The following is a 17,434-nucleotide window of genomic DNA, read 5'->3' as shown; positions in this document are numbered from 1 at the left end:
CACCAGCACTTTTGCACTTCGCACTTTGTTGATCTCATGTTTATGTTGATTTGATTTTATTTTATGTTGATTTTAGAATGTTTTTTTTCTGTTATATGTTCATGTTGTTAGGCAACAGATTGTAGCACTATGTCCAAGACAAATTTACCCTCGGGGACAATAAAGTGTATTCTATTCTATTCTATGGCCACTGCCGGAGTCTGAGATGACGGAGAAACAACAGAAAATCCTCCTGCTTCTCTGAAGTCACCGGTGCAGCAACATTTTGCCTCCCCCGTGACCTGAGGGAGTTATGTAGCCGAAATATACAACAAAGCATCTGGGCTTGACAGGACTTTGTGGTGCCTTTTTGGTACACTCGCTAATGGTTGGGAATTTCTGCTCATTCACAGATTGTGTGATGAAAATGGTTCAATATTTTTTATGAGATTTATTTGTTTACCTGGCGCTTAAGAAAACAACAACATCGGTATCAACATGGGCCAAATAAAAAATTCTACATGTTGTATCGGCTTAGAAATGTGCAATCGGTGCATCCCTAGTTATTTATTTGTCCTTTAGAACGTAATCACTGCAAAACAATCATAAAATAGGCTTTATTTCTCTCAAATGTACAGTGACAATTTTAAAGTAGCTACAAAACATTAGTTTTAGTCAGTGGTGTAGTCTACGTGATATGCAGGTATATGCAGTATACCCACTAAGAAATCTCCAGGATCTCCATATACCCACTTAAAAATGCGCAATGACATGTAACAACATACTTTGCATTATTATTTTTTTTCTTCGCATAGGCTAATTAAAGGTATTTCCACTGTAGATTGCTGCATAAGTGTGTCAGAATGCAGGAAATGAAGTCTTTGACGCTCAAAATTTTCCTGGGGGAGGACACCCAGACCCCCAACTATGATATGGCCCCCCCCATCCTGGCCCATGCATATACAGTACAGTATACCTACTACAATACATTAGACTACATCACTGGTTTTAGTGGTAGAGGCTACAGCTGGACTGGAGTAGCATGTGATGTTAGCTGTCCCCTGAACATGACGTGTAAACTGCCCTGCCCATTTCGAGCACGTAATGTGATAGTTATGCACGGCTCCTGTGCTGTGACCCATGTCATTTCTGAATTGTCATGATACAGCAAACTGGCTTGGTTTGAATTCCCAAAAGAAGGATTGATCACAGTTCGGATAATCAGGGCCAAACCTAGGTCATTGGTGTGAGAGAGTATGAGTGAGGCAATCAGGGTTGCTTTTAGTGGCAGATTTCAAACTAGTGTCAAAAATGTTATCTAGAAAAAAATCTGAAAATGTGTTTAATTCCTCTTCCAACATAGAGATGTAGAGATGTATACACAATTGTTTCTGCCTCTGGCATGGTGCCTGTTATGTCGGGCTTCCACATGGCCTGGTAATTAAAATACATGTTGAAACTGTATGATGCAATTCAAAGTCAACAAAGCAATTTTTCAAAGTCACCAAAGTAACAATTTGCTCTGCTTGTGTGTCTGTGTGTGCCAGAGAGTGTCTTACCTGCTACGTGCTGCCGGTGTGCGTCATGATAGCAACAGGACGCTGCAGGCACAGGTACCCTTCCTCTCCTAACAAGAAGTACCCAGCTGGTGGACATAGAGCCTGCTGATACATAGGTGATCTTCTTAGGACCAGTGCATCATGTATGTACTGATCCTGGGTTACCAATATAAACATCTAGAAATGCACCCTTGGCATCACAGATGCCCTGCAGTAGAACAGATGGAAAAAGTTTTCTATTTAAGTAACATTTCTTCTGTGGCTCTGTAGGAGGAACGATCCTGATGTGGCACCCATCAATGGCACCGGCAGCACAGCGGAATGCCTCAAGGCCAGCAAGACGATCAAAGCCGGCCCCCACCTCCTCCATCTCTCCTGGTTTTGGGAAATGCATCACCCTGTGGAGGATGGTAATCGTTTCCCCGACAACATTGTTGACGGTCCAGCACACAGTGGAAAGTGGCATGCAGTTACCCTGTATGCAGCTCCACAGGCAAGCCAGTAGACTGTGACCAGCACTTTAAACTCTTTCTGGGGGGGCTTTCTGTCTGGGGAAGATCAGGAGCAGCATGTTGATGCTGTCCCTTGATAGCCTGAAGGCTGGTCTTAAGTCAGCTCCGGAAAAGAATGTGGATAGGAACGCCAACATCAACTTGTGTATACCTTTTTAAGGGTATCTAGTTCTGTTTAAATATATATATTTTAAGGTTTATTTTACATAGTTTATTAATAGTTATATTTCTTATGTATTTCTTGTTTTATTAAATATAAATTACAACGTAAATATCAATTTTGTGGTAGGAATTTTTGACGTCTACCAGAATTGAATTTCCCTCTACCATCAGACTCGTTTGGTCAGGTGCTTGCTTATACTTGGGGAGGTTTCGATCACTTTCATTGCTTGATGAAGATCACACCTATCTTCCCAGGATCTGAGTCAAAACGTATTGTAGCATGATCAGTGAAGTGTGCTTGTGTTGAGGTCTGTCCTGGTTAATGATTAACGATGTATGTGCAACTAGATTGCACCGTCAGACTGAGAATCAACCTCTTGTTGTTTGAGAATCAAGGAGACAAACTGCCGGTAGGCCTATGTATGTAGAATGTAGGCTAATCCAGTTTAATTAAAATATATAAAGTATATCAAACCATGCCAGTTTATTTAGGTAGACCTACATCAAGTCAATGTGGTAAAACAACAGCCTTCTAAATGCCAGATATGATACGGGATTTGTTAAACAAAAAATGCAGGTTTTCATAACAAAATACGTTGTCTTGTGTAGATAGTAAGAGTACGCAGCTTTAAGCCTTAAAATAATTAGGGGTGAGTTATAAAAAAACAATCAAACCCTGTACAGTTGTTATGAAGGGGGAAATTAACTAGAGACTCAAACTGTTCTTTGTACCAGGCCGTTTATTTATTAATTTCTGCTGTAACTGTTTTAACATGGGAGTCTATGGGGATTGACTCACCACAAGCGGCCACTCGAGGAACAGCAGTTAAGCCGCGGAGCTGCTGCTTTAACAACACACACATGACAAACATCTTTTTTAGCATCTTACTGATATATTACGCATTCATTAAAAACACTTAATGTGACACAAGCTAGTAAATTCAGGACAGTAACTTAACTTTATGTAAGCCTAAAAGTAGGATTAACAGGACCTCTTGTGATATAAAATTAAACATGTTCATAACATCACAATACTGTAAAAGACCTTTTCCATCTGTGAAATGTTATTCCATGTTACTAAGTTAGGTATTTGTTTCGCATGAACATCCAAAAGCACCACATAAGTCACACAAAAGTCTGTCTTTTTCAGTGAGTCTGTATGGGCAAGCTGGTCAGATGTCCATGTAAAAATGGCAGCGGCACAGACACATCTCACACAGCCGGAGGCGGTATCTAAGAGTATATCTATGCCGTTGGATGAACAACAGTGAGGGGAGTGTTGCATTTGGGTCTGGCATCGTAAGCATGTGTTGCGTTCAATGTTGTTGTAAAATCCCCTTCTGCCATCCAGTGCTTCTTCTTTTTGTCATTAACAGCAAATACCTAATGAAACAAGTTGTTGTTATAAGTTATTATTACATTTTAAATAAATAATTTAAATTTAACCATATGGCCTTAGCAAAACTTTTGCACCGTTTATATGAATTAAGGAATATTTTTCAGTCATTTCCTTCTGTTCAAAAATATTATCTTGAACTTATAATCGTGAATCGTATCATTACATCCCTAAGTGCCATATAGGCATGTTAATCACTTTGGAAGGTTTAGTGAGCTAAGCTAACGTTACCAGTTATTCTACAGTAAATCAAGCTTCACTACACTGAAGCTAATGTTAGCCTCCAAATAAATGAAGCAAGCAAAAAAAAACAACTTTATTCTTATTTATCACATACACAGTACAATGTAGCGAAATTGTATTCCTGCCATTTAACCCATCCTAGTATTAGGGCAGTTGACAGCTTTATACACAATTGTTAACCTCGTTCATGAAATTGGTGGTGTCATGTAGGGGCAGTCTTGTATAAAGTACTCAAAAGCAATACTTGAGTAAAAGTACAAGTATCTTCCCAGAAAATGACTTTGGTAGAAGTTAAAGTCTCCTTTTAGAATATTACTTGAGTAAAAGTCTTAAAGTATCTGATATTTACAGTACTTAAGTATTCATAGCAATTTTCTGATATTAAATGTACTTAAGTAGAAGTAAAAGTAAAAGTAAAAAAAAACTTTGATTATGAACTTTATGGCCAAAGGTGTGTAATGTTATCTTCATCACCACTGTCGTCGGGGTGATCATCGTCTGTTACCATGGCGGCAGAGCCTGCAGCAGGTGCTTCCATGACACTATCAGCCATTATGCTTCCTCCTCTTCTTCTTTAGTTTTGGCCTATTTTTTTTTTTTTTGCCACTTGGCCACAAACAGGCATCACGTCGCCAACTGGAATGGAGTGTACATTATCTTGGCAATTTAGGAGCAATGATTCGCCAAACTTCCTTTTTTTCAGTGTAATAAATTTCTTCTGATTATATTTTGTAGTAACGAGTAACTAAGATGCTTAGGGGAGATGTAGTGGAGTAAAAGTATACATTTTATTTAGGAAATGTAGTGGAGTAAAAGTAAAAGTTTCCGGAAATATAAATAACGAACGAAGTACAGATACGTGAAAATTCTACTTAAGTACAGTAGTGAAGTATTTGTACTTTGTTACATTACAACACTGTGTAGGGGCGTTGGTTCGCTTTGTGACGTTACCGTACACCTTTATTTTACCTGACCCTATAGACCTGTTTCCCAACCTTGACTGGAAATTGACCCACACCCAAGCCCAACCTTACACTACGCCGTTGTAATGTAAGGTTGAGGCGTGCATATCTGATCTTTGGAAGGACTTCAACAATTTGTTCTGGCCAACACTATTTGGACTGTACTCAAAACCTAGTTTTACAAATAGCTAGACGTAAAGAGTGTGTCAAAAGGACAGTGTGTTTAAATCCAGTTGGTAGGTATTGGTCATAGATAGTTTTTTGCAGGGTCTTATAAAGTCTTAAATTAGCTAAGCTAAAGTATTGTGTCTAGGTCTTAAATAATTTTAAACAGGTCTTAATTTCCCTACGTCCATGTAACACTACCTCTAATGCTCATTGAAATGCTCCTGCAGCGCTTTGGAATGTTTTTTTTAATTCGTTGGTGTTGTAGTTCTTTCTTTCGCTAGTGCAAATATAATTCATTGTATTACAACTACAAATGAGACCAACATGCAACCTAAATTGCAGCCGATCAGCTTTCGTGTTATTGGTGCGAGTCTCTTTCGGATTGTACCACAGACATAAAACTGATTTTATTCTGTGCGAGTTACGATACTTGGCTTGAAAAAATGAATTTAGGGCAAAATCCAGTTGCTTACAACGTATTTGAAGCCTACTGCTACTTATGCGAGCGAGAAAGCAAATAAAATGGAAACAGTGTACAGGCACTAGAATCACATGCAGAAAGCGAGAAACAGCTAATAGCTGTGAAGGGTCTCCAGCAAACTACAGCCATCAGCCAGTTTTGCAGAGTATCTGGTGGCTCCAGCCCTGGCCCCAGCACTAGCTCCACACTACCTAGGTGAGAACCACACAGCAGCTTCACAACTCCTCGGTTCCTCCTCCCACGATTTCCTTGCGTCTCTCCCACGACACCCTCGTGGGAGATACTAAGACGCGAGGAAAGGAGGCAAATGGAGGAGTTGGGGATGCAATTTAAGGAAACTGAGATGCACTAATAGAACCCCCAGTTGCTCCCTGGATGCTATGCGGCTGTCCATGGCTCCTAATGCTTAGGATGGGTTAAATGCAGAGATGGAATTTTACTACATTGTGTGTGACAAATAATAAAGTTTCTTCATCTAGAAGAACTGTAACTTAACAAGGACATGAGAATACAATGCAGGAATAAGTTCTAGAATGTTAATTGCAGTTTTTGAATGTTAAGTGTAGTTCTAGAATGATAGGCTGGAGTTCTAGAATTTTAAGATAAAGTTTAAGAGTGTAACTTTAATATTCCATAATGTTAAAGGGGTGGTTCAAAATTTTGGATGTAGGACCTCATTTCCAAGTTAGCCAGTGTGTTATTTATCAGTGGAGACCGTTTTCAACACATTTTCTATCCATTCCTTCCAGTTGCAGAGTTCACTGGTGCTAGGCTAGCGCAAGTCAACAGCTAGTCTGCCACTAAAAACAAACAGTCTTACCCACTCCACAGTACAGGGAAATAAATAATAACGCCAGACTATCGATGTAAATGTCTGTGTTGATAGAATAACGTTAGAAATTAAACTACCCTTGCATCTCAATGATCGCATTACATTTTGAGGGACTAGTTTCTCTGCAGCGGCGGAATTTTACTTTGCTCTGGTTAGTTGTACTGCGCCGAAAAGTAAACAGAGAAGCGCACTCCAGTCGGGACACCTAGTGGTAGCCTAGTACATTGGTATTGAAGCATTGGATTGGAAACTAAGTACTAGGCAACATGGTGTTTCAGTGTGCATTTAGAAATTGTAAAAATAAACCAAACAGATGGGCACCACAAAGTTTCCACAAATTTCCATTGGGAGATCCAGAAAGGAACCAACGGTGGGTTCTTGCTTCTGGCTTGGACATCAAGACGGAGACTCTACTCAAGTGGCAAATGTGTAGTGATCATTTTAGACCAGATGACTTTGAAAACCCCCGCAATCTAAAGGACCACGAGTCACTGACAACGAATGCGGTTCCATCCGTCTTTCCAGATGCACCAACAGCTACTGATGAACAGGTAATAACTTTTGGTAGGCTACTCTAGCTAATAAACGTTAGCTCATAACGTTAGCCTAGCTGCTACTGATAGATTGAGACTGACAACGTTAGTGGACATGATGTTACAGTTCAATGCATTGTGGACAGTGACAACGTTACGACTCTTGGTAGATACCTGGAGCTAACCGCTAACTTTAGGTAACTGCTGACAGAAAAGTCATGTAAGCTCGGACAGTTTACATGCAAATTGCAGCGGCAGGTAAATAAACTTGTGTGATTGTCATGGAAACCGGCTTTCTCAGTAGCCTAGGTAATATCACTCCGCCGCTGCTGTAGCCTATGCTACCAACTACAGGGATCAAAGTATAACTATTGCAATGCGATGCAAGGGTAGTTTTATTTCTAATATTATTCTATCAACACAGACATTTACATCGATAGTCTGGTGTTATAATTTATTTGCCTCGGGTGTACTATGGAGTGGGTAAGACTGTTTTTAGTGGCAGGCTAGCAGTTACTGTTGACTTGCGCTAGCCTAGCACCAGTGAACTCTGCAATTGGAAGGACTGGATGAAAAGTGTTGAAAACGGTCTCCACTGATAAATAACACACTGGCTAACTTGGAAATGAGGTCCTATGTCCAAAATTCTGAACCACCCCTTTAACTTACAGTTTAAGAATGTTTGTGGGATGGAGGAGGGGAAAAATTGGTCAGACATGGTAGGAAAGATAGGCAGAGACTAGAGTACTGGAGACTAAGAGGACTGAGATTATAAGAAAAGGTTGTAATCATCAAAGCAGTGATTTTGCCTCTGCTTTTACTCATCAGCTCAAGTTGCACTTCTAGAATGTTAAGCTGCAGTTCTGGAATGTTACATTGCGGTTCTAGAATTTTAAGATACGTTCAAGAGTGTAACTTTAACATTCTAAAACATGAAGTTGTAGTTCTACAATGTTGAAGTACTAAAATTTGAACATTGTTCTATAATGTTAATTATAGTTAAGAATGTTAAGTTGTATTTCTAGAATGTGGTTACAGTTGTAGAATGTTAATTACAGTTCTAGAATGTTAATTATAGTTCAAGAATATTAATTGCAGTTTTTGAATGTTAAGTGTAGTACTAGAATGATAGGCTGAAGTTATAGCATTTTAAGATGCGGTTCAAGAGTGTCACATTAACATTCTAAAATATTAAGTTGTAGTTCTGCAATGTTAGGTTGAAGTACTAACATTTTAACATGCCGTTATAGAATGTTAATTATAGTTTAGAATGTTAAATTGTATTTCTAGAATGTTATCACAGTTCTAGAGTTAATTACAGTTATAGAATGTTAAGGTGTAGTTCTAAATTCTTCTAATTCTAGAATTTTAAGATGCATTGTCACCAGAATTTAGTCTAATCTGATCAACAGAAGGTCAGCGTAGGACATGAGAATACAATGCAGCAACTGACTGTTAATTTGCAGGGATTCTTATACTGGGATCGAACTGCCAATCTTGTGGTTGAGAGCTGATCTGCTCTACCACAGCCACTGTGCTTAACTCAGACATTCCCCGCTCAAAAACACCACCGGCCAAAGTTGGTCTCGAACCCACGACCCTGAAATTAAGAGTCTAGTGTAACTTTGACATTCTAAAATATTAGGTTGTAGTTCTACAATGTTAGGTTGAAGTACTAACATTTTAAAATGCCCTTCTAGAAATGTAATTACAGTTTAGAATGTTAAATTGTATTTCTAGAATGTTATCACAGTTCTAGAATGTTAATTACAGTTCTAGAATATAAGGTTGTAGTTCTAAAATCTGTAAAGTTTTAGACTTTAGTCTAATCTGATCAGCAGAGGGTCAGCATAGCACATGAGAATACAATGCAGCAATGTTCTAGACTGTTATTTTGCAGGGATTCTTATACTGGGATCGAACTGCCATTCTTGCAGTTGAGAGCTGATCCGCTCTACCACAGCCACTGTGCTTATCTCAGACATTTCCCCTCTCAAAAACAACACCGCCCAACATGGGGCTCGAACCCACGACCCTGAGATTAAGAGTCTCATGCTCTACTGACTGAAATAGCCAGGCTATCTTGTGTGCTAAGTTGCAATTCTAGAATGTTTAGTTGCGGTTCAAAAATGTTAACTACAGTGACAGAATGTTAAGTTGTAGATTTACAATGTTAAGTTGAAGTTTTTGAATGTTAAAGTGTAGTTCTAGAATGATTGGCTGAAGTTCTAGAATTTTAAGATGCAGTACAAGAGTATAACTTTAATATTCTAGAATGTTAAGTTACAGTTGAAGAATGTTTGTGGGATGGATGTGGGAAAAAATTGGTCAGACATGGTAGGGAAAGATAGGCATAGACTAGGGTACTGGAGACTAAGAGGACTGAGATTACATGTAAAGGTTGTAATCATCAAAGCAGTGATTTTACCGGTCTGTGGTGTTTTTTGCCCCCAACGTCTCCTCCCTGGCAGCGCGGCAATGGTTATGTTTAGGGTTAAGCTTAGGGTTAGCTGCCTGGAAGGCGCCGTTGGAGGAAAAAAAACACCATCGAGCGATTTTACCTCTGCTTTTACTCATCAGCTCAAGTTGCAGTTCTAGAATGTTAAACTGCAGTTCTGGAATGTTACGTTGAGGTTCTAGAATTTTAAGATGCGGTTCAAGAGTGTAACTTTAACATTCTAAAACATGAAGTTGTAGTCCTACAATGTTGAAGTACTAAAATTTGAACATGCTGTTCTAGAATGTTAATTATAGTTTAGAATGTTAAGTTGTATTTCTAGAATGTTATCACAGTTCTAGAATGTTAATTACAGTTCTAGAATATTAACTTGTAGTTCTAGAATATTAATTGCAATTTTTGAATGTTAAGTGTAGTTCAAGAATGATAGGCTGAAGTTGTAGAATTTTAAGATGCGGTACAAGAGTGTAACTTTGACATTCTAAAATATTAGGTTGTAGTTCTACAATGTTAGGTTGAAGTACTAACATTTTAAAATGCCCTTCTAGAAATGTAATTACAGTTTAGAATGTTAAATTGTATTTCTAGAATGTTATCACAGTTCTAGAATGTTAATTACAGTTCTAGAATATAAAGTTGTAGTTCTAAAATCTGTAAAGTTATAGACTTTAGTCTAATCTGATCAGCATAGCACATGAGAATACAATGCAGCAATGTTCTAGACTGTTAATTTGCGGGGATTCTTATACTGGGACCGAACTGCCAATCTTGCAGTTGAGAGCTGATCCGCTCTACCACAGCCACTGTGCTTATCTCAGACATTTCCCCTCTCAAAAACACCACCCCCCAACGTGGGGCTCGAACCCACGACCCTGAGATTAAGAGTCTCATGCTCTACCGACTGAGCTAGCCGGGCTAGCTTGTGTGCTAAGTTGCAATTCTAGAATGTTTAGTTGCGGTTCAAAAATGTTAACTACAGTGACAGAATGTTAAGTTGTAGATTTACAATGTTAAGTTGAAGTTTTGGAATTTAACACACTGTTCTAGAATGTGAATTACAGTTCTAGAATGTTAAATTGCAGTCCTAGAATATTAATTGCAGTTTTTGAATGTTAAAGTGTAGTTCTAGAATGATTGGCTGAAGTTCTAGAATTTTAAGATGCAGTACAAGAGTATAACTTTAATATTCCAGAATGTTAAGTTACAGTTGAAGAATGTTTGTGGGATGGATGTGGGAAAAAATTGGTCAGACATGGTAGGGAAAGATAGGCATAGACTAGGGTACTGGAGACTAAGAGGACTGAGATTACATGTAAAGGTTGTAATCATCAAAGCAGTGATTTTACCGGTCTGTGGTGTTTTTTGCCCCCAACGTCTCCTCCCTGGCAGCGCGGCAATGGTTATGTTTAGGGTTAAGCTTAGGGTTAGCTGCCTGGAAGGCGCCGTTGGAGGAAAAAAAACACCATCGAGCGATTTTACCTCTGCTTTTACTCATCAGCTCAAGTTGCAGTTCTAGAATGTTAAACTGCAGTTCTGGAATGTTACGTTGAGGTTCTAGAATTTTAAGATGCGGTTCAAGAGTGTAACTTTAACATTCTAAAACATGAAGTTGTAGTCCTACAATGTTGAAGTACTAAAATTTGAACATGCTGTTCTAGAATGTTAATTATAGTTTAGAATGTTAAGTTGTATTTCTAGAATGTTATCACAGTTCTAGAATGTTAATTACAGTTCTAGAATATTAACTTGTAGTTCTAGAATATTAATTGCAATTTTTGAATGTTAAGTGTAGTTCAAGAATGATAGGCTGAAGTTGTAGAATTTTAAGATGCGGTACAAGAGTGTAACTTGACATTCTAAAATATTAGGTTGTAGTTCTACAATGTTAGGTTGAAGTACTAACATTTTAAAATGCCCTTCTAGAAATGTAATTACAGTTTAGAATGTTAAATTGTATTTCTAGAATGTTATCACAGTTCTAGAATGTTAATTACAGTTCTAGAATATAAAGTTGTAGTTCTAAAATCTGTAAAGTTATAGACTTTAGTCTAATCTGATCAGCAGGGATCAGCATAGCACATGAGAATACAATGCAGCAATGTTCTAGACTGTTAATTTGCGGGGATTCTTATACTGGGACCGAACTGCCAATCTTGCAGTTGAGAGCTGATCCGCTCTACCACAGCCACTGTGCTTATCTCAGACATTTCCCCTCTCAAAAACACCACCCCCCAACGTGGGGCTCGAACCCACGACCCTGAGATTAAGAGTCTCATGCTCTACCGACTGAGCTAGCCGGGCTAGCTTGTGTGCTAAGTTGCAATTCTAGAATGTTTAGTTGCGGTTCAAAAATGTTAACTACAGTGACAGAATGTTAAGTTGTAGATTTACAATGTTAAGTTGAAGTTTTGGAATTTAACACACTGTTCTAGAATGTGAATTACAGTTCTAGAATGTTAAATTGCAGTCCTAGAATATTAATTGCAGTTTTTGAATGTTAAAGTGTAGTTCTAGAATGATTGGCTGAAGTTCTAGAATTTTAAGATGCAGTACAAGAGTATAACTTTAATATTCCAGAATGTTAAGTTACAGTTGAAGAATGTTTGTGGGATGGATGTGGGAAAAAATTGGTCAGACATGGTAGGGAAAGATAGGCATAGACTAGGGTACTGGAGACTAAGAGGACTGAGATTACATGTAAAGGTTGTAATCATCAAAGCAGTGATTTTACCGGTCTGTGGTGTTTTTTGCCCCCAACGTCTCCTCCCTGGCAGCGCGGCAATGGTTATGTTTAGGGTTAAGCTTAGGGTTAGCTGCCTGGAAGGCGCCGTTGGAGGAAAAAAAAAACCATCGAGCGATTTTACCTATGCTTTTACTCATCAGCTCAAGTTGCAGTTCTAGAATGTTAAACTGCAGTTCTGGAATGTTACGTTGAGGTTCTAGAATTTTAAGATGCGGTTCAAGAGTGTAACTTTAACATTCTAAAACATGAAGTTGTAGTCCTACAATGTTGAAGTACTAAAATTTTTACATGCTGTTCTAGAATGTTAATTATAGTTTAGAATGTTAAGTTGTATTTCTAGAATGTTATCACAGTTCTAGAATGTTAATTACAGTTCTAGAATATTAACTTGTAGTTCTAGAATATTAATTGCAATTTTTGAATGTTAAGTGTAGTTCAAGAATGATAGGCTGAAGTTGTAGAATTTTAAGATGCGGTACAAGAGTGTAACTTTGACATTCTAAAATATTAGGTTGTAGTTCTACAATGTTAGGTTGAAGTACTAACATTTTAAAATGCCCTTCTAGAAATGTAATTACAGTTTAGAATGTTAAATTGTATTTCTAGAATGTTATCACAGTTCTAGAATGTTAATTACAGTTCTAGAATATAAAGTTGTAGTTCTAAAATCTGTAAAGTTTTAGACTTTAGTCTAATCTGATCAGCAGAGGGTCAGCATAGCACATGAGAATACAATGCAGCAATGTTCTAGACTGTTAATTTGCGGGGATTCTTATACTGGGATCGAACTGCCAATCTTGCAGTTGAGAGCTGATCCGCTCTGCCACTGTGCTTATCTCAGACATTTCCCCTCTCAAAAACACCACCGCCCAACGTGGGGCTCGAACCCACGACCCTGAGATTAAGAGTCTCATGCTCTACCGACTGAGCTAGCCGGGCTAAGTTGTGTGCTAAGTTGCAATTCTAGAATGTTTAGTTGCGGTTCAAAAATGTTAACTACAGTGACAAAATGTTAAGTTGTAGTTCTACAATGTTAGGTTGAAGTACTAACATTTTAACATGCCGTTATAGAATGTTAATTATAGTTTAGAATGTTAAATTGTATTTCTAGAATGTTATTTGCAGTTTTTAGAATGTTAAGTGTAGTTCTAGAATGATTGGCTGAAGTTCTAGAATTTTAAGATGCAGTACAAGAGTATAACTTTAATATTCCAGAATGTTAAGTTACAGTTGAAGAATGTTTGTGGGATGGATGTGGGAAAAAATGGTCAGACATGGTAGGGAAAGATAGGCATAGACTAGGGTACTGGAGACTAAGAGGACTGAGATTACATGTAAAGGTTGTAATCATCAAAGCAGTGATTTTACCGGTCTGTGGTGTTTTTTGCCCCCAACGTCTCCTCCCTGGCAGCGCGGCAATGGTTATGTTTAGGGTTAAGCTTAGGGTTAGCTGCCTGGAAGGCGCCGTTGGAGGCAAAAAAACACCATCGAGCGATTTTACCTCTGCTTTTACTCATCAGCTCAAGTTGCAGTTCTAGAATGTTAAACTGCAGTTCTGGAATGTTACGTTGAGGTTCTAGAATTTTAAGATGCGGTTCAAGAGTGTAACTTTAACATTCTAAAACATGAAGTTGTAGTCCTACAATGTTGAAGTACTAAAATTTGAACATGCTGTTCTAGAATGTTAATTATAGTTTAGAATGTTAAGTTGTATTTCTAGAATGTTATCACAGTTCTAGAATGTTAATTACAGTTCTAGAATATTAACTTGTAGTTCTAGAATATTAATTGCAATTTTTGAATGTTAAGTGTAGTTCAAGAATGATAGGCTGAAGTTGTAGAATTTTAAGATGCGGTACAAGAGTGTAACTTGACATTCTCAAATATTAGGTTGTAGTTCTACAATGTTAGGTTGAAGTACTAACATTTTAAAATGCCCTTCTAGAAATGTAATTACAGTTTAGAATGTTAAATTGTATTTCTAGAATGTTATCACAGTTCTAGAATGTTAATTACAGTTCTAGAGTATAAAGTTGTAGTTCTAAAATCTGTAAAGTTTCAGACTTTAGTCTAATCTGATCAGCAGAGGGTCAGCATAGCACATGAGAATACAATGCAGCAATGTTCTAGACTGTTAATTTGCGGGGATTCTTATACTGGGATCGAACTGCCAATCTTGCAGTTGAGAGCTGATCCGCTCTGCCACTGTGCTTATCTCAGACATTTCCCCTCTCAAAAACACCACCGCCCAACGTGGGGCTCAAACCCACGACCCTGAGATTAAGAGTCTCATGCTCTACCGACTGAGCTAGCCGGGCTAAGTTGTGTGCTAAGTTGCAATTCTAGAATGTTTAGTTGCGGTTCAAAAATGTTAACTACAGTGACAAAATGTTAAGTTGTAGATTTACAATGTTAAGTTGAAGTTTTGGAATTTTAACACACTGTTCTAGAATGTGAATTACAGTTCTAGAATGTTAAATTGCAGTCCTAGAATATTAATTGCAGTTTTTGAATGTTAAAGTGTAGTTCTAGAATGATTGGCTGAAGTTCTAGAATTTTAAGATGCAGTACAAGAGTATAACTTTAATATTCCAGAATGTTAAGTTACAGTTGAAGAATGTTTGTGGGATGGATGTGGGAAAAAATTGGTCAGACATGGTAGGGAAAGATAGGCATAGACTAGGGTACTGGAGACTAAGAGGACTGAGATTACATGTAAAGGTTGTAATCATCAAAGCAGTGATTTTACCGGTCTGTGGTGTTTTTTGCCCCCAACGTCTCCTCCCTGGCAGCGCGGCAATGGTTATGTTTAGGGTTAAGCTTAGGGTTAGCTGCCTGGAAGGCGCCGTTGGAGGCAAAAAAACACCATCGAGCGATTTTACCTCTGCTTTTACCCATCAGCTCAAGTTGCAGTTCTAGAATGTTAAACTGCAGTTCTGGAATGTTACGTTGAGGTTCTAGAATTTTAAGATGCGGTTCAAGAGTGTAACTTTAACATTCTAAAACATGAAGTTGTAGTCCTACAATGTTGAAGTACTAAAATTTGAACATGCTGTTCTAGAATGTTAATTATAGTTTAGAATGTTAAGTTGTATTTCTAGAATGTTATCACAGTTCTAGAATGTTAATTACAGTTCTAGAATATTAACTTGTAGTTCTAGAATATTAATTGCAATTTTTGAATGTTAAGTGTAGTTCAAGAATGATAGGCTGAAGTTGTAGAATTTTAAGATGCGGTACAAGAGTGTAACTTGACATTCTCAAATATTAGGTTGTAGTTCTACAATGTTAGGTTGAAGTACTAACATTTTAAAATGCCCTTCTAGAAATGTAATTACAGTTTAGAATGTTAAATTGTATTTCTAGAATGTTATCACAGTTCTAGAATGTTAATTACAGTTCTAGAGTATAAAGTTGTAGTTCTAAAATCTGTAAAGTTTCAGACTTTAGTCTAATCTGATCAGCAGAGGGTCAGCATAGCACATGAGAATACAATGCAGCAATGTTCTAGACTGTTAATTTGCGGGGATTCTTATACTGGGATCGAACTGCCAATCTTGCAGTTGAGAGCTGATCCGCTCTGCCACTGTGCTTATCTCAGACATTTCCCCTCTCAAAAACACCACCGCCCAACGTGGGGCTCGAACCCACGACCCTGAGATTAAGAGTCTCATGCTCTACCGACTGAGCTAGCCGGGCTAAGTTGTGTGCTAAGTTGCAATTCTAGAATGTTTAGTTGCGGTTCAAAAATGTTAACTACAGTGACAAAATGTTAAGTTGTAGATTTACAATGTTAAGTTGAAGTTTTGGAATTTAACACACTGTTCTAGAATGTGAATTACAGTTCTAGAATGTTAAATTGCAGTCCTAGAATATTAATTGCAGTTTTTGAATGTTAAAGTGTAGTTCTAGAATGATTGGCTGAAGTTCTAGAATTTTAAGATGCAGTACAAGAGTATAACTTTAATATTCCAGAATGTTAAGTTACAGTTGAAGAATGTTTGTGGGATGGATGTGGGAAAAAAATGGTCAGACATGGTAGGGAAAGATAGGCATAGACTAGGGTACTGGAGACTAAGAGGACTGAGATTACATGTAAAGGTTGTAATCATCAAAGCAGTGATTTTACCGGTCTGTGGTGTTTTTTGCCCCCAACGTCTCCTCCCTGGCAGCGCGGCAATGGTTATGTTTAGGGTTAAGCTTAGGGTTAGCTGCCTGGAAGGCGCCGTTGGAGGCAAAAAAACACCATCGAGCGATTTTACCTCTGCTTTTACTCATCAGCTCAAGTTGCAGTTCTAGAATGTTAAACTGCAGTTCTGGAATGTTACGTTGAGGTTCTAGAATTTTAAGATGCGGTTCAAGAGTGTAACTTTAACATTCTAAAACATGAAGTTGTAGTCCTACAATGTTGAAGTACTAAAATTTGAACATGCTGTTCTAGAATGTTAATTATAGTTTAGAATGTTAAGTTGTATTTCTAGAATGTTATCACAGTTCTAGAATGTTAATTACAGTTCTAGAATATTAACTTGTAGTTCTAGAATATTAATTGCAATTTTTGAATGTTAAGTGTAGTTCAAGAATGATAGGCTGAAGTTGTAGAATTTTAAGATGCGGTACAAGAGTGTAACTTGACATTCTCAAATATTAGGTTGTAGTTCTACAATGTTAGGTTGAAGTACTAACATTTTAAAATGCCCTTCTAGAAATGTAATTACAGTTTAGAATGTTAAATTGTATTTCTAGAATGTTATCACAGTTCTAGAATGTTAATTACAGTTCTAGAGTATAAAGTTGTAGTTCTAAAATCTGTAAAGTTTCAGACTTTAGTCTAATCTGATCAGCAGAGGGTCAGCATAGCACATGAGAATACAATGCAGCAATGTTCTAGACTGTTAATTTGCGGGGATTCTTATACTGGGATCGAACTGCCAATCTTGCAGTTGAGAGCTGATCTGCTCTACCACTGTGCTTATCTCAGACATTTCCCCTCTCAAAAACACCACCGCCCAACGTGGGGCTCGAACCCACGACCCTGAGATTAAGAGTCTCATGCTCTACCGACTGAGCTAGCCGGGCTAGCTTGTGTGTTAAGTTGCAATTCTAGAATGTTTAGTTGCGGTTCAAAAATGTTAACTACAGTGACAGAATGTTAAGTTGTAGATTTACAATGTTAAGTTGAAGTTTTGGAATTTTAACACACTGTTCTAGAATGTGAATTACAGTTCTAGAATATTAACTTGTAGTTCTAGAATATTAATTGCAATTTTTGAATGTTAAGTGTAGTTCAAGAATGATAGGCTGAAGTTTTAGAATTTTAGATGCGGTACAAGAGGTTAACTTTGACATTCCAGAATGTTAAGTTACAGTTGAAGAATGTTTGTGGGATGGATGTGGGAAAAAATT

At 37.7% G+C, this 17,434-nt stretch overlaps 1 protein-coding gene and 7 non-coding genes across 9 annotated transcripts in view; all 8 read right to left on the bottom strand.

The window, feature by feature from the left end:
* The window catches only part of LOC116057804 (gastrula zinc finger protein XlCGF17.1-like), a 211,240-nt gene that overhangs the window by 158,512 nt on the left and 35,294 nt on the right, over window positions 1-17,434 (bottom strand). The gene's annotated exons all lie outside the window — the stretch shown is intronic.
* trnak-cuu lies at window positions 8,834-8,906 on the bottom strand. The gene has a single exon. It is a non-coding gene; the product is annotated as a tRNA-Lys (tRNA).
* On the bottom strand, window positions 10,129-10,201 carry trnak-cuu. The gene has a single exon. It is a non-coding gene; the product is annotated as a tRNA-Lys (tRNA).
* trnak-cuu lies at window positions 11,514-11,586 on the bottom strand. Its single transcript has one exon. It is a non-coding gene; the product is annotated as a tRNA-Lys (tRNA).
* trnak-cuu lies at window positions 12,895-12,967 on the bottom strand. The gene has a single exon. It is a non-coding gene; the product is annotated as a tRNA-Lys (tRNA).
* trnak-cuu lies at window positions 14,274-14,346 on the bottom strand. The gene has a single exon. It is a non-coding gene; the product is annotated as a tRNA-Lys (tRNA).
* Window positions 15,655-15,727, bottom strand: trnak-cuu. The gene has a single exon. It is a non-coding gene; the product is annotated as a tRNA-Lys (tRNA).
* On the bottom strand, window positions 17,035-17,107 carry trnak-cuu. The gene has a single exon. It is a non-coding gene; the product is annotated as a tRNA-Lys (tRNA).

The sequence above is a fragment of the Sander lucioperca genome, chromosome 24, assembly GCF_008315115.2.
Source record: "Sander lucioperca isolate FBNREF2018 chromosome 24, SLUC_FBN_1.2, whole genome shotgun sequence".
Lineage (NCBI taxonomy): Eukaryota > Metazoa > Chordata > Actinopteri > Perciformes > Percidae > Sander > Sander lucioperca.
Note: the sequence above shows the minus strand (reverse complement) of the source record. Positions and strands in the feature narration are given on the sequence as shown.